This window comes from Oryctolagus cuniculus, chromosome 10, assembly GCF_964237555.1.
Source record: "Oryctolagus cuniculus chromosome 10, mOryCun1.1, whole genome shotgun sequence".
In the NCBI taxonomy this organism is placed as follows: domain Eukaryota; kingdom Metazoa; phylum Chordata; class Mammalia; order Lagomorpha; family Leporidae; genus Oryctolagus; species Oryctolagus cuniculus.
The window spans coordinates 85,426,915-85,450,030 of record NC_091441.1 but is presented as its reverse complement, the minus strand read 5'-3'; the positions used below and the strand labels follow the sequence as shown (position 1 = coordinate 85,450,030).

The 23,116-nt window shown below is 46.4% G+C and overlaps 1 protein-coding gene across 4 annotated transcripts in view; it reads right to left on the bottom strand.

The window, feature by feature from the left end:
• PRICKLE2 (prickle planar cell polarity protein 2) overlaps positions 1–23,116 on the bottom strand; it is a 368,375-nt gene that overhangs the window by 127,498 nt on the left and 217,761 nt on the right. Inside the window, exon 1 of one of the 4 annotated variants that reach the window (XM_008260883.4) lies at positions 2,160–2,693. The exons of the other annotated variants lie outside the window; for them this stretch is intronic. The gene's annotated coding sequence lies outside the window, so the exon portion shown is untranslated. Of the gene's footprint in view, positions 1–2,159; positions 2,694–23,116 lie in introns of those variants that run through there. 4 annotated transcript variants of the gene reach the window in all.

Genomic DNA, 23,116 nt, shown 5'->3' with positions numbered 1-23,116 from the left:
CGAAGCACACACCGAACAGCCTCCCTGGCTGGCCGGGAAGATGCCCAGTGAGTGCACCGAGGAGAAGGAAAAACAAAAAGGGGCTGCCTCTCACACGCGTAGCCGAGCCACACACAAACCCAGAAATGCACGGATTCCAATTTGGACCCTGCAGCTTTGTACCTGTGACTTGTCAGCCCCCAGCCCAGGAAGCCTTGTGTGCTGTGCTGATCCCCCTTATCCTAAACGCTTTTCATTACACCTCCTGGTCCCTTTGAGTGCTGCAAAAGACTGAAGTCATGAATCACGTACTTCAGCATGCCAACTCAATCCAAGGATGGAAATGTTGCTTTGGGTGAGGATGGCTTGGATGGAGTAGGTCCTAGGGATGGAATCTCTTTTGTTACTAGAACCTCTCTGCAGGCAAACAGATACAAACATGCCCCCTTTTCAATAGTTACCTTGTTTTCAACAGCAACACTTAAACAATAATCACAGAAAGCAACAGTGAAAGCAACAATAATAGCAAGGAACATTTACTGAACACCTACCACCTGGTTGTGTTTTTCACAGGTCATCTCATGAAATCCTGGCACCCACCACCCTGCCTATAGGTTCTGTGGTTCTCCCCATTTTCCAGACATGGATCAATGATCCAAGAGGCAGCTCTCAGAATCTTCAGCTGTTTCTGAGCCATGGGTAAACACCATCTCATACCAGGCAACCTCTAAGTCCTTCTCTGACTCCTTAACCTTCCATAACTACAGCATCCCTCCTGTATTTCTGTTACAAGCCCTCACCCATTCCGATCCCGCATGGGTAAACCTTTACAATCACACCATGGTCAACAAAGCTATTTTACCATTCCTGGCTGCCCCATGGCAGTTTACAAGCTGCAATGCCCAATGGAGCCAGTACGTTTTAATTTTCACATTAAGAAAAGAATTCCCAAGGGGGCAAAGAGCATTGGATGGAAAGGCAAAATGTTTCCGAGCATTCGAGAAGGCATTAAAATCCAAATTTCCAGAATATGGTAATTCTGTCAAAGTTGTGAGTGGCTCTGGAGCCCTGGGGGACAAGCATCCTGACCCATCTGTGAAAACCATCAGCAGGCAGCCAGCCTTCTGGGGAGCAGGAGAGCAGCCAAGCCGGCCTCTCGCAAGGAGGCGAGGCTGCTTCATTTAAAGTCTCACCGAGATGGTTTAAAACACTTTTTTGGAAGAGGCGTTCCAGCAAAGCACATCGCACGCAGCCACACAATCTGCAGATTCAGTGCAGGCAGTGCCTGTCTGTATATTCACAGCACACAGAGCTCATGCACGCGTTGATACTGGAAGCAGAACCTCACTGGGGAAATCATTTATGTGTCTAAGTTATACAAGAGCCACGCTTGGACCGGCGGATGGCATTGCATCTGGTACAGATCACTTACCCAGGGTGATTCGGCCCAGCCCTGATTATTTATAGTTCTTCAGAGTCCTCTTGGACCCCAGCATCGTCCCAGATCACATAACAAAGAATAACGGGATTAAAAATCTGTATTTCATTGCAAGACCTCCACAGCAAATTAGTAATGCTGTGATTGGCTTTTTTGGGGGAAACCAAGAGTGAGAACTATGAAGGCTCCTTAGAGACTCCATGGGGAGAACAAACTGAATCATATGTTTCCACTGGCTACAGTCATATTCCGAGGCTCCGTCACCATTGCTAATCTGAAAGCATCAGCTAAAATTAAATGCAAATAATTCGAAAGTCACTTCTTAACCTGAAGTCTTGGCTAAGTGGCTAAGTCCCCCGTTCTTCAGAGCCCCTAATGGTTTTTGGCATCACGTGCTGAAATGACAACCATGCAGGAACACTACCAGGTGCTCTGTTTTTTAACCCTTTCCGTCTTCTTTTTTTTAAGAAAGCTGTACTTCAAGGCAAATGATGAATGTTAAGCACCAGGATCCAACTGTTTCTGTAGGACTCCCTATACCTGCGAGCTTTCACCCCACAATGAAACTTTCTAATACATGTCAACAGGATCAAAATACCACCTGAACAGGATAATGGAGCCCCAGTACCTTTCTCCCCACACACCCCCGCAAAGACCCCAGACCTTGCTCTACCTCCCTCCCCCTACTCCGAGAAAACACACTGCTGTTCATTTTGGGAATCAGAGCAGCTGCCTTACCCACCTCTAGGAGGATGGAACGTCCAGTCTCCAAGAAGCTTCCGCCAGACCCCGGAGCCTGTCAATTGCCCCAGTTCACTTTCTCCCCGGGTCTGGCTTCCAAGGACGCACACAGGACCTCGGGCAGGCAAGACATGATCTTCTCAAACCCCCTTCTCAAATCTGGACGCTTCCTGAAGCTCTCGGGAGGCTCCAGGCTGAGCTGTTCTCTGCATTCCCCCAGGGAGGACTGCACAGCTGGGTGCAGACCCTGCTGGGGACTTCACCAAGCAGGGGGGAGACGGTGACTTCTATCCACCCCTGGACGCGCTCCGACCACCTTCCTGAGAACCCGTTTCCTCTTCACGACAATCTGCGGGAGGTCAGACCCCAGCCTCAGTGTCACCAATCGCTCCTGAGGCGACCAGCGGGCTGCTCGCAGAGCCTAAGCCACTGAACCAGGAAACGTGAAGCTCGGCCAAAAAATCCTAAGAACTGGGGGCGGCTGAGCGGCCGGCGGTGCCGGGGAAGCGGCTGTAGCAGCGCCCCCATCCTCCGCATGCTAATGAAGCCGTGATGTCAGCAAGGCAGTCGCGGCATCTGGACGTCCCAACGTCCCAACGCTGCTGCTGGGCGCTGAGATTTATTTACATGTAAATTAGCCTCGCCTTCCAAATCAATAATCCCCGCGCCAGGGAGAGGTGGGGAGAAAGCCTTTGCTGGATGCAAAGGCCCCAGCTATGTAACCTCGGAATAAGTATGGAAAAAAAATCATATGAAAGAGAGGCTTTAAAGACACACGCCTGTTTTTTTCTTCTTTTAAAAAGCTAAGCTCTTCTATGCCAGTGATCAGATCTGGGCACAGTTATCAACCTGGTGCCTGTTTCAGATTAGAGGCTGCACAAGCCCAGGAATGGAAATAGCAATCAACCTTCTCTCTCTCTCCCTCCCTCTCTCAAAAGCTGTGCCAAGCCTTCAAATGCCTCTACTTTGTTTTTCTTTCTTTGCTCTCTTCCACTTTCATTTCAGGGCGGGGGCTTGTTGATAGCTGGGGACTATGTCACCCTGAGATTTTTGTACACCCGGAAATAGAGTGTGACTTTTTTCATGGGCTTGAGTGGTGACTCACGCAACCCCCCCCACCCCCACCCCAACTCCAAGTGAGCATGGGAAGATGACAAAGCAGACACCTGCCCAGGGGCACAGTCTGAGGATCCTTAGACCCTTAGATAGCACTGTTTGCATTTTACAGACTGGAAAAACAGAGGCCAGTATGGAAAAGCAAGAATGGGCAAGAATTTACTTTTCCTGGACCTCAGAGAAGAGCTCCTTAAATACCTTTGGATCTCCAATGGCCATTGCTCCTGAACCACAAAGAGGCCAATCCAAGCAACCAGGTAAAACAACCTCCAGAGTTGGACACTCCTGGGTTTCAGTCCTGCCTTTACTTCCTGCTAGTAATAGGACCTTGGGCAAGAAACTTAGCCATCGGCGTCTTCAGTGACCTCATCTGTATCATTCGCTCATTCAGTAAACATTCACTAAGTACATATTCTATGTCATGCCCTATTCTTTTAATTAATTAATTAATTAAAGTCATTTGAATGGAGAGAGAATGAATCTCCCATCTGCTGGTTCAGTAGACAAACACCCACAATAAGCCAGGAGCCTCCAAAATGGGTAACAGGGATCCAAGTAGCTGAACCATCACCTGCTCTCTCTCGGGTTCACATGAGCAGGAAGCTAGAAGCAGATGCGGAGCCAGGACATGAACCCAGGCACTGCAATACGGGGCGCAGGTACCCCAAGCAGAATCTTTCATTGCACCAAACGCCTGCTCTCCCCTTGCCCCATTCCAGGCAATTTCAGCCCTCAGCTACTTTATCTTCTAGTGCAGTAAAAAACAGTGAAATTACTGAAGAGCCCTGGCACTGATTAACACAATGACCCACACTTTATAAGTAACAATCTTTTTTCATTGTTTTGACTGATGTGAGAAAAATTCACAGCAGTGTTCTATCCATCAGGACAGCCCTTATCTCTCTCATTCAAGTCTTTGCATGGTCATCTTTTGTTGTCTGTAAGCAATGGTTCTCTCAATGCTACCTGTGCAGGAACCTGGCCAGGTAAGAGGAAGGCATAAGCCAACACTACGGACTTGGTGCCTGAGATAAGGAAGCATGGATGAACGTGGAGACGAGGGGCCGAGAAAGGTGGCGCCCAGAGGTGTTCCCGAGGACAAAGCGGCCAGCACAGCTCCTTGCCTGCACTCCCCCCACTGGAGAACCCACTCTGACCAGCTCTGCCTTTCCAGCTCAGCTCCCGAAGCCTCAAATGAATTTCTTTGTTAGATGTGGAGAAGTGAAATTACGTCTTTTGTTACAGGTAATTGTATTAATAATGCTTAATAACTTCTTTCAAAATGTTTCTCTCGGGCTCACAGGAGACCTTTCATGGTGAAAATCATGGGAGCTGGAATGACTTCTTGCTAAGAGAAATGGAATGCAGGTGAATGAGCACCGCTCTGTCTTAGGTCTTCATCGCACAGCACTCAGGGCTTATGGGGAAGCAGACAGGAACCTTCTAAAGTCAATCAACAAACAGTTTGAGGCCACCAGTGGCCAAACGGAAGCTGTGGCATACTACTACGAGTGGCCCTGGACAAGTCACTTGCTTAGGCTCCAGTTTCTTCATTTGAACATGGACACATTTCCATTGTACTTACTATTGGCAGGATCAGGTGAGAATGATGGGAGGCAGTTCAGAAATGATGGACAATGAAGTAATGAAAAGAAAAGTTAGGAAAGAGAAAGCAAAAAGAGATTGCATTTCCTCTGGACTCCCAGGTACATCAGAGTTAACACCACGACATGGGGCCGAGAATGGATTCCCTGGCTCTGACACTTGCTGGCTCAAGGCTTTGAGGTCTGACGTTCTCATCTGGAACTTTTTAGAGCTGCCAGGGGAGTCAAAATGAGAATCCATGTGAAATATCTAGCACCAGGTGCAGCACACAGCCAACACTCAATATATTAGCTATTGGTAGTAGAAGTCATGATGCTTCCACTGTTATTTTGAGTACTAATTAGATAATCAAGTAAAATTCAAAATGTAGGAAAGAAGGAGTCTAAGAAAAGACTGCAAGATAATCCCCAATGTTCCACATCACATGGGTGAGCCACTGACATACTCTCCTCTACATGGTACAACACATGCTATTCCAGTGCTATGCAACTAGCAAAGAAAGCAGTAAAAAGAGCAACCAAGGAGCCTCCTCCTCTGAAACTGGATACCACAGCAAGACAACTGGGATGTGTGGACACCTCGTCTACTCATCTTATTCATTCCTCCTTAAATGAGCTCCTACAGCATGTCAGTCACTTGTTTAGCCTTCGCGACATCCTGGTGACCAATGCAGACATGGATCCTCTTTTTAAAGGGCTTAGCAATGAGGGGAAGACAATTAGGCAAGCAATTAGAGTCGAATGTGTTGTGTGTAATGACAGGGCGTGTGCAGGATCCTCGAAGGTCTAATTGTAGTTGGGAGGGAGATGGCGCAAAAGCAAGAGGCCCAAGGCCTTCTGTCTAGGCGTACTCTGCGAGCTCAGCTCGACTGGGAGGAAGCTGGGTATGCAGGCTTGCATAGATTACAGAAATATCAAACTCCAGGCTCCGGAGAGCATTCTACTGAGGATGCTTGCAACTATGTGCTGTTAGGTATTCAACAAAGTGAGGCAGCAGTTACTTTGGAAATGTCTCACATGGTGTTTACTAAAACAGCAAAATTCCACATTCAAGTACTTATCAGAGAATTGCTGACCTTTAGAATTTTCCATGTAGGTAGGATGACAGGACATTTACACAGATGACCATAACTGCATATACTGTATAGGAGAAGGCACAGGGAGGGCAGACTGATCACAGCTAAGGGGATCAGGGATCAGGTCCAAGGCTATAAAATTGTTACATTTGGGGGATTAAAAAATAATTTTTTATTGGCAAAGACCTTACTATCCATGACACAAATTCCAAAAGCCATAAAGGGAAGAATGCTAACATTGCTAAGGTCAGATTTCAACAGCTAGAGAGGGTGTTGCAAGCTACAAGAAAAGCACAAATATGAGGGCAACATATTTGCACACACGCGGAATTAAAAGACTTGCCTGCGTGGGCACAAGACAGCAAACAGCACCGGGGGTAAACAGCCAGGTAATGACAAGGAGGCAGCTCCATCCACACTGGTAAATCAAATCATCTCCCATCCCGGCCAGCATTAGGCAGATCTTGTTAGGGGACTATGGGGAGGGGTTAAGTGAATCCTGGCAGGGTAGCTTAGGCAAGAGCAGGGTAAATGATGACAAGGACTGCAGCCTTCTAGATGAGGGGCTTTAATGAGCAAGACTTCTAATCTCCATTTCCATAGGCCTAAAATAAGAAGGAAGAGACTTTAAATGAATTAAAGACGGATTTCACCTGGACCCAAGGCAGGCTTTTGAATACTGAGATGATAAGACCCAGCACAGGTCACGCAGAGAAAAGCAATTGTTTTCATTTTAAGGGAATTTCAAACAGATTGAGATAGCACCAGACCTAGCTGGTTTAGAAGATCACCTTCTGCCCCGGCTCTGGTTCTATCTTAATTACTGTAAGGGATATTTTTCAAGTTTCAAACCACTCATCTATTAAGGGTCATTTAGCTTTCATTTAAAAAGTGTGTATGAGGGGTCTTCAGAAAAGTTCAAAAGGATTTCAGCATTTTTTTGCTCCAAAAGGAATTTATCTGTATTCCAATTTTTTATGACCTTTCTGAAGTATTCCAGTATTTTCTGCGTGCAGGATTTTTATTTTTAAGATTTATTTATTTTGAAGGTAAAGAGAGAGAGAGGAAGAGAGGTCTTCCCTCTACTGATTCATTCCCCCAAATACTCAAAAGAACCAGGGCTGAGCCAGGTCAAAGCCAGAAACCACCAACTCCATCTGCATTTTCCCTGTGGAGGGCGGGGGCCCAGATATTTGGGCCATTGTCTGCTGCCTCCCCGGTGCATAGCAGGAAGCTAGATGGAAAGGGGAGCAAGTTAAGTTTTTCTTTTTATTAAAAAGTCGACTCAGGAGTGGTTCCTTGACATTACTATTTCAATATCCAGAAAAATGAATGTGGGAGATGAGGCTGGTTGTCCTGTTTCATATGAAGAGCCGAGGCAATGTTGCAGTCCCAATCCCATCCCAGATTTCAGCACAAAAAGGTTGCGTTTTCATTCAGTAAAGTTGGCTGGAAGTCCAGAATCTTTCCAGGCACGTCCATTCCACTCAGTGGCTCAGGATCTACTCTGCTTCCTTCTTGTGTCTCTGATCTCAGCCTATAATTTTCAAATTATAGCAACAGAATAGAGAGCCAAAGAGGCTTTTAGGAGCTTTGGCCTGGAGACAAATAATACCACTGCAACTGGTCCTACTAGGCTGATAGGCCTCACCCAACTGCAAGGAGGCTGGGAAAGAAGAAGACAACAGATAACGGTGAATCCTAGTAATGTCTGCCATAGTTATCAATCAATTTTTTAAAAAATAATTTACTGATTTATTGAAGGCCAGAATTACAGAAAGAGAGAGAGAGAATATTTTTCATCTGCTGGTTCACTCCCCAAATGTTTACAACATCTAGCCCTGTGCCAGGCTGAAGCCAGGAGGTTGGACCTACATCCTTGTCTCCTGCATGGCTGGCAAGGGTCCTAGTACTTGGTGATCTGCCACTTTCTGAGGCAAATTAGCAGGGAGATGGATAGTAAGTGGAGCAGCTGGGACTCGAATTGGAGCCCCTTGGGATGTGGCAGCCTAACCCACTGCACCACAAAGCATGCTCTGGGACTGTCCCTTTTTATTTTTGCTCTGCAGACACATTAAAAAAGCAAAACAGAGCAGGTATTTGACACCAATGCTTAAGCTGCCACTTGGGATGCTTGCAAGTTTAAGTCTTGGCGACACAAGTTCAAGTCTTGGCGACATTAATTCAGAGGCATCTTTCAGCTAATGTGCATCCTGGGAAGCAGCGGATGAAGGTTCTAGTACATGAGTCCCTTCCACCCCCAAGGGAGAGCAGACTAAGTTCCAGGGTACTGGCTTTTGGCCTGGCCCAGCCTTCACTGTTGCAGGCATTTGGGGAGTGAACCAGCAGACAGCAGACTTCTCTCTGCCCGGTCATCAGTCTTTCCAATTAAATGGAAAAAATAAAAATAAAAAAACATTAAAATACATTCTACAGGGCAAAACAAAATACAGTCTACTATAGCCATAAGGCCTTGAAACAGAAGGATGTTTAACATTAAAAATGATGACAGTCCTAAATGCATAACACGGATGTTTAATACTAATAAAACGACGAGTCCTAGGTGAATGATCCAGGCTCCCTCATTTTGACCTCAGAAGGGAGAAAACAGGGGAGGGCATTTGGCACAGCAGTTAAGACGCCACCTGGGACCCCCACATTCTATATTGCAGTGCTAGTTCCAGTCTTGGTTCCACTTCCAATCCAGCTCCCTGCCTAATGTGCACCCAGGGAGGCAGCTGGTGATGACTCAAGAGCTTGGGTCCCTGCCACCCATTCAGGAGACCTGGACGTTCCTGGTTCAAAGCCTCTGCCTGGCCCAGCTCTAGCTACTGCAGGCATGTGAGGAAGGAACCAGCAGATGGAAGATCTCTGTTTCTCTCTGACTCTCTGCCTTGCAAATAAAAATGCAAAAACATTAAAAAATTTTAAAGTTTAAAAATGGGATAAAACAAATATCCTAAATTTTTATTAGTATTCAAGCAACAGCATCCAATTCAAGTAAACACAAAGAGATTAAGTGGATGAAATATGTGAGGCCTGTATAGTACAGGTACAATTGGGTAAGGCACCCACGAAAGTGAAATTACCTTCATGAAGAAGAAATGCTCCAAAGATACTCCCTGCCATTTCTTGCTGTTTTCCAATTCAGATTTATCATCTGCCTCCTTCAACAGGCAGGACACTGTCATTCAAAGAAGTCAACAAAAGACCTGAATGCAAATCTAGCTGTTACCTCCTGCCCACAGGACCTTGGTGACAACAGCCACTTCACTGGAGTCTCAGTTTCCCCACCAGTAAGAGGGAGATACCTGTCTACCCAAAGTTTTCAAAGGATGAACATGCTAAAGTACTTGTACATAGAGTGCTTTCTATCTAATGTAGAAAGGATGTGTAGGCCAGTGCCGCGGCTCACTTGGCTAATCTTCTGCCTGTGACGCTGGCACACTGGGTTCTAGTCCCGGTTGGGGCACCGGATTCTGTCCTGGTTGCTCCTCTTCCAGGCCAGCTCTCTGCTGTGGCCCAGGAAGGCAGTGGAGGATGGCCTAGGTCCTTGGGCCCTGCACCCACATGGGAGACCAGGAGGAAGCACCTGGCTCCTGGCTTTGGATCGGCGCCAGTACACCGGCTGCAACGCGCCAGCCGTAGCAGCCACTTGGGGGGTGAACTAACAGAAAAAGGAAGACCTTTCTCTCTCTCTCTCACACTAACTCTGCCTGTCAAAAAATAAAAAATAAATAAAATAAAAAATAAAAAGGATGTGTATTATGAAAAAACTGTATGACTTAAGAATTTTTTTATATCAAAATAAATTTTCAATTCCATTTTCCAAGAGATTTTTTTCCCTTGTACAGCAGGTATTCCTATCACTGCCCACTTGGTTCTCAAAGCAGGAAGAAGAGTTACAATCACAAACAGCAAAATAGTTCATAATAAACATTAAGTTGTCCTTCCTCTCCCATAAAGCTTTCTTTCTTGTCCATTTGTGAGGATTCACATCATAAATGCTTCTCAGACCACGGACATTGCCAAATCTCCTGAAAGATAATCCGGCAGAAAAGGGGCCTTCCTCCCTTCCCATCATCTTACGAATCTGCCATATTTCATACATTTTAATTATTCTTGATCCCAATAATCTAATGTACAAAATTTTAACACAGCTTTTATCCTCCTTTAATTACATTAATTAAAATGAGAAATACAGACAAGCTAGACTGCACATTTCAAAATGAAAGACTGCTGAAGATTTTGCTCCCGCTCCCCAAAAAGATTAAAAATTGCATCCATGTATTAAACAGACTTACCACCACACATTTCCATAAAAATATCATCAAACTGACATGATGTACTAACTAAAAGTCGTCTTCTTAGACAAAGAACGCTGCACTTCCTACAGTAGTTTTTTCCCTAACTAATTTCCATTCAACAGCTGAGTAGAAATCTGCATTCACTCTATAGAGAGGACTGGGAGTGTGCACAGGAACACTTTGGTTTTTCTGGGAGTCATTCAAGATACTATATGCTTCTCTTGGGAGAGAACGCTGGCAAAATGAAAGATATCTTGAAAAAAAAAAAAAAAAACCACTGAAATACTCTGTTTCATAAAGTCACACAGCCAAGATGGGCCCTGGGAAAATTATCCTAGAAGACAAAACGTCACAGATGTACAAACTGACACACTGTTTTTTCTGGAGAAATGGGAAGGATTTGTGTGCCAGGTGCTTGGTACATTTTATCTTATTTAGGCCTCACCGCAATCCAAAAACGCAGCTTTAATCAGCCACTATCACACAGCTGAGGACACTGGGGTTCAGAGAGGAAAAGAGTGACAACCAGGAGCGCAGGTGGTTAGCCTGGCACTTCAGATGCCGGCTAAGACACCCATGTTCCATATCCGAGTACCTGGGTTCGATGCCTGAGTCTGGCTCTTGACTCCAACTTCCCACCAAGGCAGGCTCTGGGAAGCGATGATGATGGCTCAACTCACAGGGTCCCTGTCACACATGTGGGAGACCTGAACTGAGTTTCTAACTCTCTGCTATGGCCTGGCCCAGCCCTGGCCATTGTGGGCACTGGGGAATGTACCAGTAGATAGGATCTGTCTCCCTCTTAAGTCTTTTTTTTTTTTTTTTTTGGTTTGTTTTAAGATTTGTTCAACTCAGATTAGATCCTGAAAACCCAAATACCTTCCTTGAATTCACGGAGTCTCAATTTTCTACTCAAAAACCAAGCATCCCCCAATTTGGGTGTGAAATGTTGGAAACAAAGTATCATTAAAAACAGAAGCCAAAGCATTTTGTTGTCCACACCCCATCAGTCAAAGCCTTGGTTTAAAGCCCTTCACTATCCTTGTTGGCTACCATCTTTTGGGGTGGGTGTTAGGAGCAGACACTTAAGTCATCACTGGGAACATCATTGGAGTACCTAGTTCAAGACTCAGCTCGTTTGCATACAATCCACCTTCCTGCTATCGTAGACCACGGGAGGCAACACATGATGGCTCAAGTGCTTGAGTTTCTGCCACCCACATGGGAGATCCAATGCAGTTTCAGGCTCCAAGCTTTAGTTTGGCCCAGCCTCAGCTGTTAAGGGGCATTCAGGAGTCAAACAGTGGATGGAAGAACTCTATGTTTCTATTTCAAATCAAAATAAATACACACACTTTTATAAACAGAGAGAAATACACAAGGTTTCCTGGTCTACCAGATTAAATCAATTCCCTTGCACAAAGGAAAAGTGCACAGTATTGTTCTGTTAGCTATGCATTTTTTCTTCAGAATCCTCATTGTGGATCATAGCTCCACATCCGTGGTTAGTGATTATGATCCATATCCTTTGTTAACACTGACAATTACTGGATGAACATATCTCCTTGTAACGAGGCTCTGCGCTGCCAAAGGGCACTGACTGTGTCTTATCTTTCTATGCCAAGCACTGAGCGCTTGGTGGCCTGAAAGCTAACGAATAGATGAGGAATGAATAAAAAGTTCTACAACTACATTTCTGGCCTAGAAATCAGAGGGAATTTAGGATTATTCCTGTAAGAACATCTGTCTGCTCATTTGCATTCCAGTATTCATCTATGATTGGGACAGAAAAGAATGGAACTAGACTCCCTCAATTACTTTTTTAGTTTCGCTTCCAGGATACCACATCCTCCTGGCATCCATCCTACCCTCTGGCTGCTCCTCCTCAGTCTCCATTACTCTAGCAGTTCTATGTTGGAGGACCCCAGGACTCAGCCCCGGCACCTCTACTGGTCTCTGCCTATCTTCACTTCTTTGATCTGGTCTAGAGTCTCAAATGTCACCTTTATGCCAAAGGCTCTGGCCAGACCTTTCCATGAATTTGTGGTGTACAGATTCATCCATCTATGTCCCATCTACATTTGGATGTCTAAGTCTTCTCCATCAACAAAATCTTCTCCATCAACAAGTCCACACCATACTCCCCCGAAATCTGCACCAACTTGACTTTTCCTTATCTCAGTTAATCACAACTGCTATCCCAACCTCCCCCCCCCCCCCGCCCCATGGGTAAGAATGAAAACCTCTGAGTGATCCTCCATTCCTTTCATCCTCCCACCCCTGATTTCTAATGCAGGAACTGGCAAACTGTACTCCATGGGCCAAATCTGTTTGCTCCAGGTTTTTACAGATACAGTTTGATTGGAATCTACTCATGCCCATTCATCTATGCATGGCACAGTATCTATGGCTGCATTCATGATCCAACAGCAAAGTTGAGTAGTTGCGACAGGGACCAGATGGCCTGCAAAGTCTAACACATTTACTATCTGGTTCTTGACACTACACATCTTCCAACCTTTGGCTAATTCTGTTGGTGATACCTTGAAAACGTATGCAGAATAAAGCATTTTCCCTCTACCTTTGTTATTATCACTCTGGCCCACGCCGCCACCACGTCCTGGATGGAGATCCAAGCTACCCTCAACTCTTGCTTCCTAGCTGGTTTACTACCACCCTCCTTCACTCTATTCACAGAACTCCAATCAGAGTGATTCTACAAAAATACACATTAGAGCATAGCAGGTTTCTCCTCAAAACTCATCAATGCGGCTCATCTCAGAGCTCTGGGCCCCAGAACTTACTCCGACAGCACCTCCTGCCGTGCTCTGCCATCCCGTCACTCAGACACTGGTTGTCCAGCCTGCCAGGCCTATGCTCCTTGCCTTTGCACTTGTTCTTCTATCTGAAATATTCCTACCAACAAGGGAATGACTCACTCTCACCTTTTCAACTCTAATGTTACCTCCATGTGGTCTTCCCATCCTGTCCAAGATTGTCCATATTGTCCAATCTCTCATCTTTCTGATACTGCCCAAATCTTTTCCCTACATTATTTTTCTCCTTAGCTTTTAGGACTTTTTGAAAAAAAAGTTGTATACCACACAGCTCATCCATTTAAAGTGCACCAAGAGTTCTACAACTTTCACTGGGTTGTAGATACAAGAATTACTACTATCTAATTTCAGAACTTTTACCAACCCAAAAAGAAATTCTGTATACCATGCCCCAGTATTCCAGGTCCAGACAAACTTCAATATATTTTTTGTCTCTATAGTTTCATCTGTTCTGGACATTTTCTATAAACAGAATCATACAATATATGACTTTTTGTGACTGACTTATTTGGCTTAGAGGTTCATTGATGTTGTAGCTTGTATCGCAACTTGATTGCTTTACTGAATGGCATGCCGGTGAAGAGACATACATTCTATTCATCCATTCATCAGCACTGCCCATGTGGATTATTTCCACTTTTGACTATTATCAATGATGCTACTGTGAAAATTTATGTATCAGTTTTAGGGAGACATTATTTCATTTTTCTTGCACATCTATCTAGTAGAATTGCTGATATGTATGAGAACTCTAAATTTAATATTTTAATGAACTACCCATTTTCCAATGTGGCTATACCACTTGACAATCCTATCATCAATGTCTAAAGGCTCCCATTTCCCTGACTCTTCACCAGACCTTAGTATCGTCTGCCTTTGTTGGTGTGGTCAACACATTTCTCACAGGCTTTATTCATTTTCATCACTCTTTCCCCCCACTCTGTTCTTCAGTTTGCATAATTTCTATCAATCTACCTCCAAATTTGCAACTCTTCATTTTCTGCGAGATTAAATCCATTGTTGATTCCCAACAGTGAATTTTTCATCTCAATTATTATAGTCTTCAATATTAACAACTCATTTTTATCATGCCTTCCTTTACTCCTTAGATATAAAGTTCTTCAAATATATATATATATATATTTTTTTTTTTTTGACAGGCAGAGTGGACAGTGAGAGAGAGAGACAGAGAGAAAGGTCTTCCTTTGCCATTGGTTCACCCTCCAATGGCCACCGCGGCCGGCGCACAGTGCTGATCCAAAGGCAGGAGCCAGGTGCTTCTCCTGGTCTCCCATGGGGTGCAGGGCCCAAGCACTTGGGCCATCCTCCACTGCACTCCCTGGCCACAGCAGAGAGCTGGCCTGGAAGAGGGGCAACCGGGACAGAATCCGGCACCCCGACCCGGACTAGAACCCGGTGTGCCGGCGCCGCAAGGAGGAGGATTAGCCTAGTGAGCTGCGGCGCCGGCCTCTTCAAAGACATTTTAATAGCTGCTTTGTGTTCTGCCAAGACTGACATTTGGGCCCCCTCATAGGTACTTTCCTCTTATTTATTTATTTTTCCTGTGTATGCGCCACCATTTTCTGTTTCATGGCATATCTCAAAATATTTTGCTGAAAAATTATTTTAGACAATATAGTATAGCAACTCTGGATCAACTCCTCCCTTTCCCGGCCCCCCCCCCCCCCCCAGAGCTTGCTGTTGCTGTCGGCTTATTTGTCCAGTGCTTAAGTGGGCAATCTAAGTGAAATCTGTTTCCCCCGCAGTGTGCAGCCTCTGATGCTGCTTCCCAGAGAACACCAACGCAGTCTTCCTGAGCAACTGGACTAGTCTGTATCTATTGGTAACACTCCCAACTGTCAGCCTCCACTAACTGCTAGCCGATTGTTCTATTGTTTTTGATAATACCCTTTGGCATAAATTGCTCCACAGTCTGTAGTGGTGAAAGCAGAGTTCCTTTGTAAGGGCAGGGTGTTGTCTGTCTACAAGGGTGCCCCTCCTAAACTGACACCACAGCCCTAGACTCAAAGCTGGGTGGAGAAGGAGACCCATTTCTTGGCTGGCTTTCTCCTGGAGTAGTTTCCATCACACCGGTCTGTTCTGGGGGATGCGGTTAGAGGTGGAGGTGAATGGGTTATAGCTCAAATGCCACAGACCCTCATTACCAAAATTTCACAGATTTTCATGACTAGATGTACCTCCATTTGCTGCATGCCCTTGGGACAATTTATAGAAACCTAGCATGGTTATTTTTTTAAAGCAATTTTCAGCAAATGATTGTTTTTGCTAATAAAAAGGTCTACCATGCACATGATACTGCCACATTCTAGAAGCTGATGACCAAAACCTAGTACTCTAAAACCAATGTTCCACTTGTCTATGCTGCTTTATTATTTCACTGTGGAATCAGTCTGTCAGTTTCCCTTGGGCCCTCTATCCCTGGAACCCAGAAAAACGCCCAGCACACAAGATGCTCTCAATAAATTTGGGATAAATAAATGAATAAATGGAGAAGTGCCCATGGCTCACAGCCTGTGCTCACCATGGCTGATGACAAACTATCAGAGTCAATGTTGTACTCATGCTCATGACAGAGGCTTATTTCCACATCACATTGTTCTCACCATTTCCTCAGAGACTGATCACAGCACAGACAGTCACACCTGTGCACCTCATCAGGCCGCTGAGTGATGGAGAGACAAGAACGAGAGGTACAGCTACAGCACACACATCCCTCCACACTGCATTCAGCCCTGCCTGCATTCTGCCTCTCTGTCTCTGCATCTTCCCTATCCCTTACATCCACAAATAGCTTGATAGGGAAGGCGCCTAATTTGCTGAGTGTCCTGCCTGAATAGAACCAGCCCAGGTATTAGAATCAGGAAGACAGTGTTTGATCCTGGGCTATGGATCTTGCTGTCTGTGTGACGCTGGCCAAGTTACTTAATCTCTCTGCTCTTCAGAAGCTTGTGCTGAAAAAATCCCAATAATGGTGATAACTGTATTACCTCCACAAAGCACTCTATACAGTGCTGGACACACCAGCAGCACTCAGTGTTAGATACTATTATTATTATCTGCAAAATAGTAATCACAGACATGCCTGTCCATCACGCTGCGGCAATCCATGGATCTAAGGAGAGTCGCTGTGAAGACAGAATTCTCTGTGATGTACAGTGTAATAATTACCTCCTTGGACCTACAGAATTAAGTCCTCCTGGCCTGCTGGGCTAAGGAAAAGCCCCCTCACTGTTTGTTTCTTTTTTGGTTCATCATTGCCCCAAACCCCAGAGTAAATTCAACCCCACAGGAGACTGCTGGGAGTTCTGCTTGAACAAAGGCATGTCCTCCCAGGGCAGGAAGTTCCTCACACAAGGCCACCATCTTTTTTTATTTTTATTTATTTTTTAAAGATTTATTTATTTGAAAGGCAGAGTTATACAAAGAAAGAAAGAGAGAAAGAGAGAGAATATCTTCTATCTACTGGTTCACTCCCCAAATGGTCATAACAACCAGGGCCAGGCCAGGCCAAAGCCAGGAGCCAGGAGCTTCCTCCGGGTCTCCTACATGAGTGCAGGGGCCCATGCACTTGGGCTATTCTCTGCTGCTTTCTCAGGCACATGAGCAGAGAGCTGGATTGCAAGTGGAGCAGCAAGGACTTGAACTAGGGCCCATATGGAATGCCAGCACTGCAGACTATGGCTCAACCTGCTGCACCACAGCCCCAGCCCAAGGCCACCATCTTGAAGATGGCCTCCAAGCCACCACTGCGATCAGCAGAGGACCAGGCCAAAGCAAGGTCCAAACTACAAAAAGGAAGCATCATAACTTGGAAGTTAAAACAAGCAGGAGAGGTTTAACTATGCACCCAATGTACCCTGCCTTGAGAGGAGGTGGTTGTGTCAGGACTAACAAAGGAGTCTGAACTCCAAGACAGCCAGTGTCTGCAGGAGGGACAAAGGGTCTGCTACCAACCCCCACCTGGTAAGGACCAGTCCTGACTCTGTCCTTTTGCAATTAGCTGTGTGAACTGGGACAAGCCTTGTTCCCTCTCGGAGCTTTGTTTAACAGCCACTGCCTCACACAGACTTTCTGCATTATATGAAATAATGGAGGTGAAATTGCCAAGCACACAGCAGGTGCTTAATAAATGTTTATCAAGCCTGAGTATAAACATACCATCAATCTTACTCTGTATAGTGCGGGTGCCCAAAAGCTTCTAAACTCAGCAACCATCAGGCCACATGGCTCTGGGGCTGGGGTGTCCCTGACAGCCAGGGAGGGTGTTCCTGCTGCTTGTGTCTCCTTCCTGATCCCGGAGGCAGGAACCCTGCTGGTGCCTCCTGGGGTCACTGGGGGACAGGCCCAGATGGATGTGAGAGCAGGCTGCTGTGGTGAATAATTTAGCACCCCTTCTCAGAGGGGGCCGGGTGCGAACCTCGCAGTGGCTGCACACACAGCGAGGTAGCAGCCGGTGACTCATCGTCAGGAGCTGCATTCTTTTTCCCTTAAATGGCACACGCAGAGCCCTGCTGGGGGGCTGGGGGCTGCCAGATTCTTCTCAGCTCAACTCATCCCAGCTGGGGCGGCTATAGAAGGAAGGGCTGTGCGGCGGGAGCCTGGCCAAAAAGAAGGCAGAGAGGAGGTTCGGCTAGCTGGGAGGAGGGGAGGCAGGCACTGGCATAGAGAAACACGGGGCACTGGAGAAGGTGAGCCCTGCAAGACAGAGACGCTTCTGAGACTGGATGCTTACACAGATGTCCCCAGTGTGGAGGCAGCCATCACCAGGCCCCGCCTCTTGGCTGTCCCCTTGAGTCCATAAGCAATTCACAGAATTGAAGGCGTGGTACACCTGGCCCTGTGAGATTCTGATAACCGGACTCAAGGAATCATGTGTGTTCCCAGTAGATAAAACCCTGCTGGCCAGTATTATTTAGAGGGTATTATTTAGGGGAATTCCAGATCTGGAGCAAACCATAACTGGCACCTGAATATACTCCCTCTAACCCCCAAACAAACAGAAGCCCACCTGGCCATCATCAACACTCCCTGAAGAACATGACATCACTGACCTATCAGATAAAGGCCACGAGCACCAATGACCAACCAGGAACTTGGACATAAACTGAACACGCACCTCTTGGCCCCAACTTCAATCCATAAGAACCCTACTCCTAACCCTTCTGGGAGCCTGGGAATTAAGCAATACCTGCCCAACTATTTGCTCTGTGCTTTCCAAATAAATACCAACTTTCCTTCACCATCCTGATGTCAGCAATCGACTTTCTGTGCATCAGGCAAGAGCACCCAGGTTTGGGGGTTCTACAGCAATACTTCCAACTAGTTCTAGAAGCTTGTTCTGTGACACTTCCTGCCTGGATCTTTTGGAAGGGCTAAATCACAGCCACAAGGGGCTAGGCCCAGGTGCTGGGGAGTCCTGAAGTCCAGTGGGAATCTCTGTCCAACTATACAGTGACTGCTATCAGGAGCTCTCTGCCACACGACAGGAGAGATGAACAAGCCAGACTTTGGATGTGACACTTACTGCATATACAACATCTAATTGAACCTCCAGGGCTGTACCCACCTCCTCAGAGACACTATAAGGGAAGCTGAGGATCACAGAATGCCAAGTAATGATTAAGCATAAGCACCTGTCTAATTTCTGAATCTACATCTTTCTCTTCTATGTCATTGTATTTGAAATTTCCATGTAACCTACTGAATGGGTTCTTCCCATTCCATCCTAGCATTTGTGTTGATCCTGATACAAAGAAGAGACACCTGGCTTTTGGCCAGTTTCATGGAGAGGCCACCCTACCGCTAACAGGCCAGCGACATCAAGACAGGTGGGGGACCAAGGTCCTCCAGAACCCACCACCAGTTCTTGTGCTTGTCAGAGAATGAAGGCTCAGTCAGCCACTCCCCCTCTCACAACAACATGGCAACAACGGGGAAACACCGAATTCTTTCTCTACAGAAAGTGCCCCTTTGCAGGCTACATGGAGTTGGGCGCAGATGGAGCCCAAAAATACTCTTCAAACTGAGCAAATACAATAATGCTGTCGGACTCTGGGGAGCCACACAATTCTCTGCTTCAAGTCCCTGTCTAGGCTGTGAAATGCTTCCAAGAGTCCGTCCCCAGGGTTCCACAGAATCATCTCCTCTCCTGTGGCCAACTCACTCATCTGCGTGTCGGGACAGGTGCGTCGAGATAGCCCTGGTAGCAGCGAGTGTCTGAGCCCAGAGTTCTACACGTGGGATGCCCCCATCAGCAGCAGCAGCGAACCAGGGAACTCACTGACAGTGCAGATTCGCAGGTCCCTCCCAGGCCTCCAGAATGGGCAGCTCCAGGGGTGGAGCCCGGCCAGCTGAGTGTGCACAAGTCCTCCAGGGGGTTCCACACCATGTTGCTGATTGATTGACCAATGGTCTAAGTGATCCCTACCAACTGCTGCTGAGCAGCCAAAAGGAGAAAGGGCAGGAGGCTGGAGGAACTCCCATGGAGGGCCCAGGAGGGCCCAGTGCTGGCCTGGTGCTGGAATCTGGCCCGTATGTGCGGTTTGCTGAATCTATTCCAGAGGCCCAGACAGTCTGTAAAGGACCAAGGAGTATACTAGACGTCTTCAAGCAGTTCAAGAAAAATGATTACTGCAGATGAATTTCAAAATTTTTCCACACCAAAAACATACTGTGGGGAGCAACTCGGACTAGACTAAGTTACTGGAATTAAGACTTATTCTATGCATCTGCTCTCCCACAATATGGCGCTGGGAGAGGAGGAAACAGCTTCTATACAGCTGCCTCCAGTTCAACCAATAAACAGCAGGACCTGCTCCTGATTGGAGGAGAGCAGCGTACTCGGCGTGTGGGTAGCAGAGTTGGGATTGGCGGAAGAGGACTATAAAGGAGGAGAGAGACAACATGCATCAGGAACATCTATCTGAAGGAACACCTGTGCAGCCCCCGAGAGAGCCAGCCGGCGGTGTGCCGCTCCCCCGCGGAAGTGGGGAAAGTGGCAGGGGGAACCGCCCTTCCACGGAGGTGGAAGGGTCGGTAGCCAACCCGGGAAGAACCAGCAGCAAACCCCGGGGAGGGCCGAGCAGACCAAAGAACAGCGCAGGGTCCTGTGTCGTTCCTCCACGAAGACGGGGAGTGACACATACTTCCATGTGTCCATGAACATTCTCAACTGCCCCCATGTATGTTGGTTTCTGAATGTGGCATAGTCAATGACTTCCCTCTGCTGCCCTGTGTGAAAGCTGCCAGGCTGTACGGAAGCCAGTAGGTGTGGCCGTGGTCTAGTATAATTTTAACATCAAAGAGCTACACTAAATTTGGCCTGCAGGTTACAATTTGCCAACTCCACATCTATACCATGGCATCTCCTTAAAATAATAATGATGGGGTGGGCGTTGTGGCATAGTAGGCTAAGCCTCCACCTCTGGCACCGGCAGCCCATATGGGCACTGGTTCATGTCCCAGCTGCTCCTCTTCCAATCCCACTCTCTGCTAATGGCCTGGGAAAAAAGTAGAAGATGACCCAAGTCCTTGGGCCCCTGCACCAATATGGGAGACTCAGAAGAAGCTCCTGGCTTCACACTGACCCAGCTCTAGCTTTTGCAGCAATTTGGGGAATGAACCAGCAGATGGAAGACCTTTCTCTCTCTCTCCCTCCCTCTATCTGTAACTCTACCTCTCAAGTAAATAAGTAAAAACTTTTAAAAAATATAATGATGATGATGGACATAATGATCGTAATATCTGGCCACACTGAGTTCAACTTCCTAAGAGGCAGCCTCCAATAGAGGCCAACCAGGGTATCTTCTCCCAGCTGGGGACACACACTCCAGTTTCCTACAGTGCCCACTTTTTCCCTGAACACCAGGACAGAGAGTTTGCACTGATTATCCTGCTCATTAATTTTTTTAAAAAATATGTCTATCTGAGAGGCAGAGAGGCAGAGACAGGGATAAGAAAGAGGAGAGAGAGTGAGCAAGCACACTCCCATATACTGGTTTATCCCCCCAAATGCTTGGGAGCTGGGAACTTCTTCCAGATCTCCCACATGGGTGGCAGGCACTCAAATACTTGAGCAATCCCCTGCTGCCTCCTAGGGTGGACATTAGCACGAAGTTAGAATGGATAGCCAAGCAGAAGCTCAAATCCAGGCACCCTAATATGGGATGCAGGCATCTTCATTGGCATGTTAACCTTTGCACAAAACACCTGCCCCTTGCTTTTCTTGCTTATTTTGATATAAACACATCTGCAGGCAAATGCACACTTATATGTGCATATGAACATGCATGTGTGTGTGTGCATATTTTAGCACCCACCAGCGTTCACTACTTTCCGTTGTGTAGATTCCAATTCCCACCCCAATGCTCTCAAAAATCCTTAAATACCATGAAAGAATTCAGGAAATATCCCCAAATATGCTGTGTTGGTAAAATGATTACAAGTATACTTCAAAATGTTTGGGGCAAAATGGAATCAAAAGATAAATTCATTTTGGTGTATAAAAGCTGAAACCCATGCACAGTTTTCTCATCAACTTTTTGAAGACCCCTCACGCTGCAAATGAAGGGCACTTGAGACACAGTCTGTCCTTGATTTGTTACTTGAGCAAGACTCTGATCCTTTCAAAGGCTGTTCCCTCCATGTCCAACTGCAGAAATCACCCATGTGCTGCCTTCACAGTATTCCTGTGAGGGCAAGTCGGCAGAACTATCTAGAAGAGTAGCACAATGGGACCCCCCTCCCCCATCAGCAGCCCACATGACACATGGAGCACTGGCCCAAGATGGAGAAAGGGTTTTGGTTTTAGTCTTCCTTACATCAGGTATCCAAACGCTTCCTTAAATCCAAACAGATAACCTGTTATATTGGTCCTCCCATGTTACACCTCACACCCTACAAATAAGAGGTCAAGGAGAAAGATCACTCCAAACACGTTATTGTGCTCAGAGTATCTGAAGAGTTCTTTGGAAACCCCAACAAGCCAGGCAGGGCTTCTACTTACCTTTTTTTTTTTTTTTTTTTTTTGACAGGCAGAGTGGACAGTGAGAGAGAGAGACAGAGAGAAAGGTCTTCCTTTTGCCGTTGGTTCACCCTCCAATGGCTGCTGCAGCTGGTGCACCGCGCTGATCCGAAGCCTGGAGCCAGGTGCTTTTCCTGGTCTCCCATGGGGTGCAGGGCCCAAGCACTTGGGCCATCCTCCACTGCACTCCCTGGCCACAGCAGAGAGCTGGACTGGAAGAGGAGTGACCAGGACAGAATCCGGCACCCCGACCGGGACTAGAACCCAGGGTGCCGGCGCCGCAGGCGGAGGATTAGCCTAGTGAGCCGTGGCACCAGCCTTACCTTTTTCTTAAAAAAAGCTTAAGGAACGTGAGGACTTATTTGGAGCCTTCCACTTTCAATCACTTTTATTTTCTCTTCCCATCCTTCCACTGACCCCCAAAATAAGTAATAAATATATGATGAGAATGCACATATGAAGAAGGAAAAAGTCATGCTTATTTTCTATATTTATTTTACTTATTTGAGAGGCAGAGAGAGAGAGAGAGAGAGATTCCCATCCACTGATTTACTCTCCAAATGCCCACAATGGCTGGGGCTGAGCCAAGGCCAAAGCTCGAAGCTAGGAAAGCAATCTAGGTCTCCCATGTGAGTGGCAGGAGCTGTGATTGCTGGAAGAGGGTCTATGTAATGTTATCTTCCTAGTAGTCTAGCTGGAATCTTGCTTTTAAACTTGTTACATGAATCAAGTACAGCAAATCTAACCGCACATTTTCTCTGGGAGACTTTCCACAAAGGAAATCTCTCCATCTAGCCCACGCTACCTCCTTTCTGCAGCTTATATCCTCTTTCCCACCCTGTCTATCCCAGAAAAAGTCTTTGAAGAGAAAAAACATCAATCTTTCGTTTATCTGGGTGGTATGTTCCACAAAGAATCACAAAGATTTTTTGATTGGTTACACAAGTTAAATTTCCATTTACATTACAGAGCAAC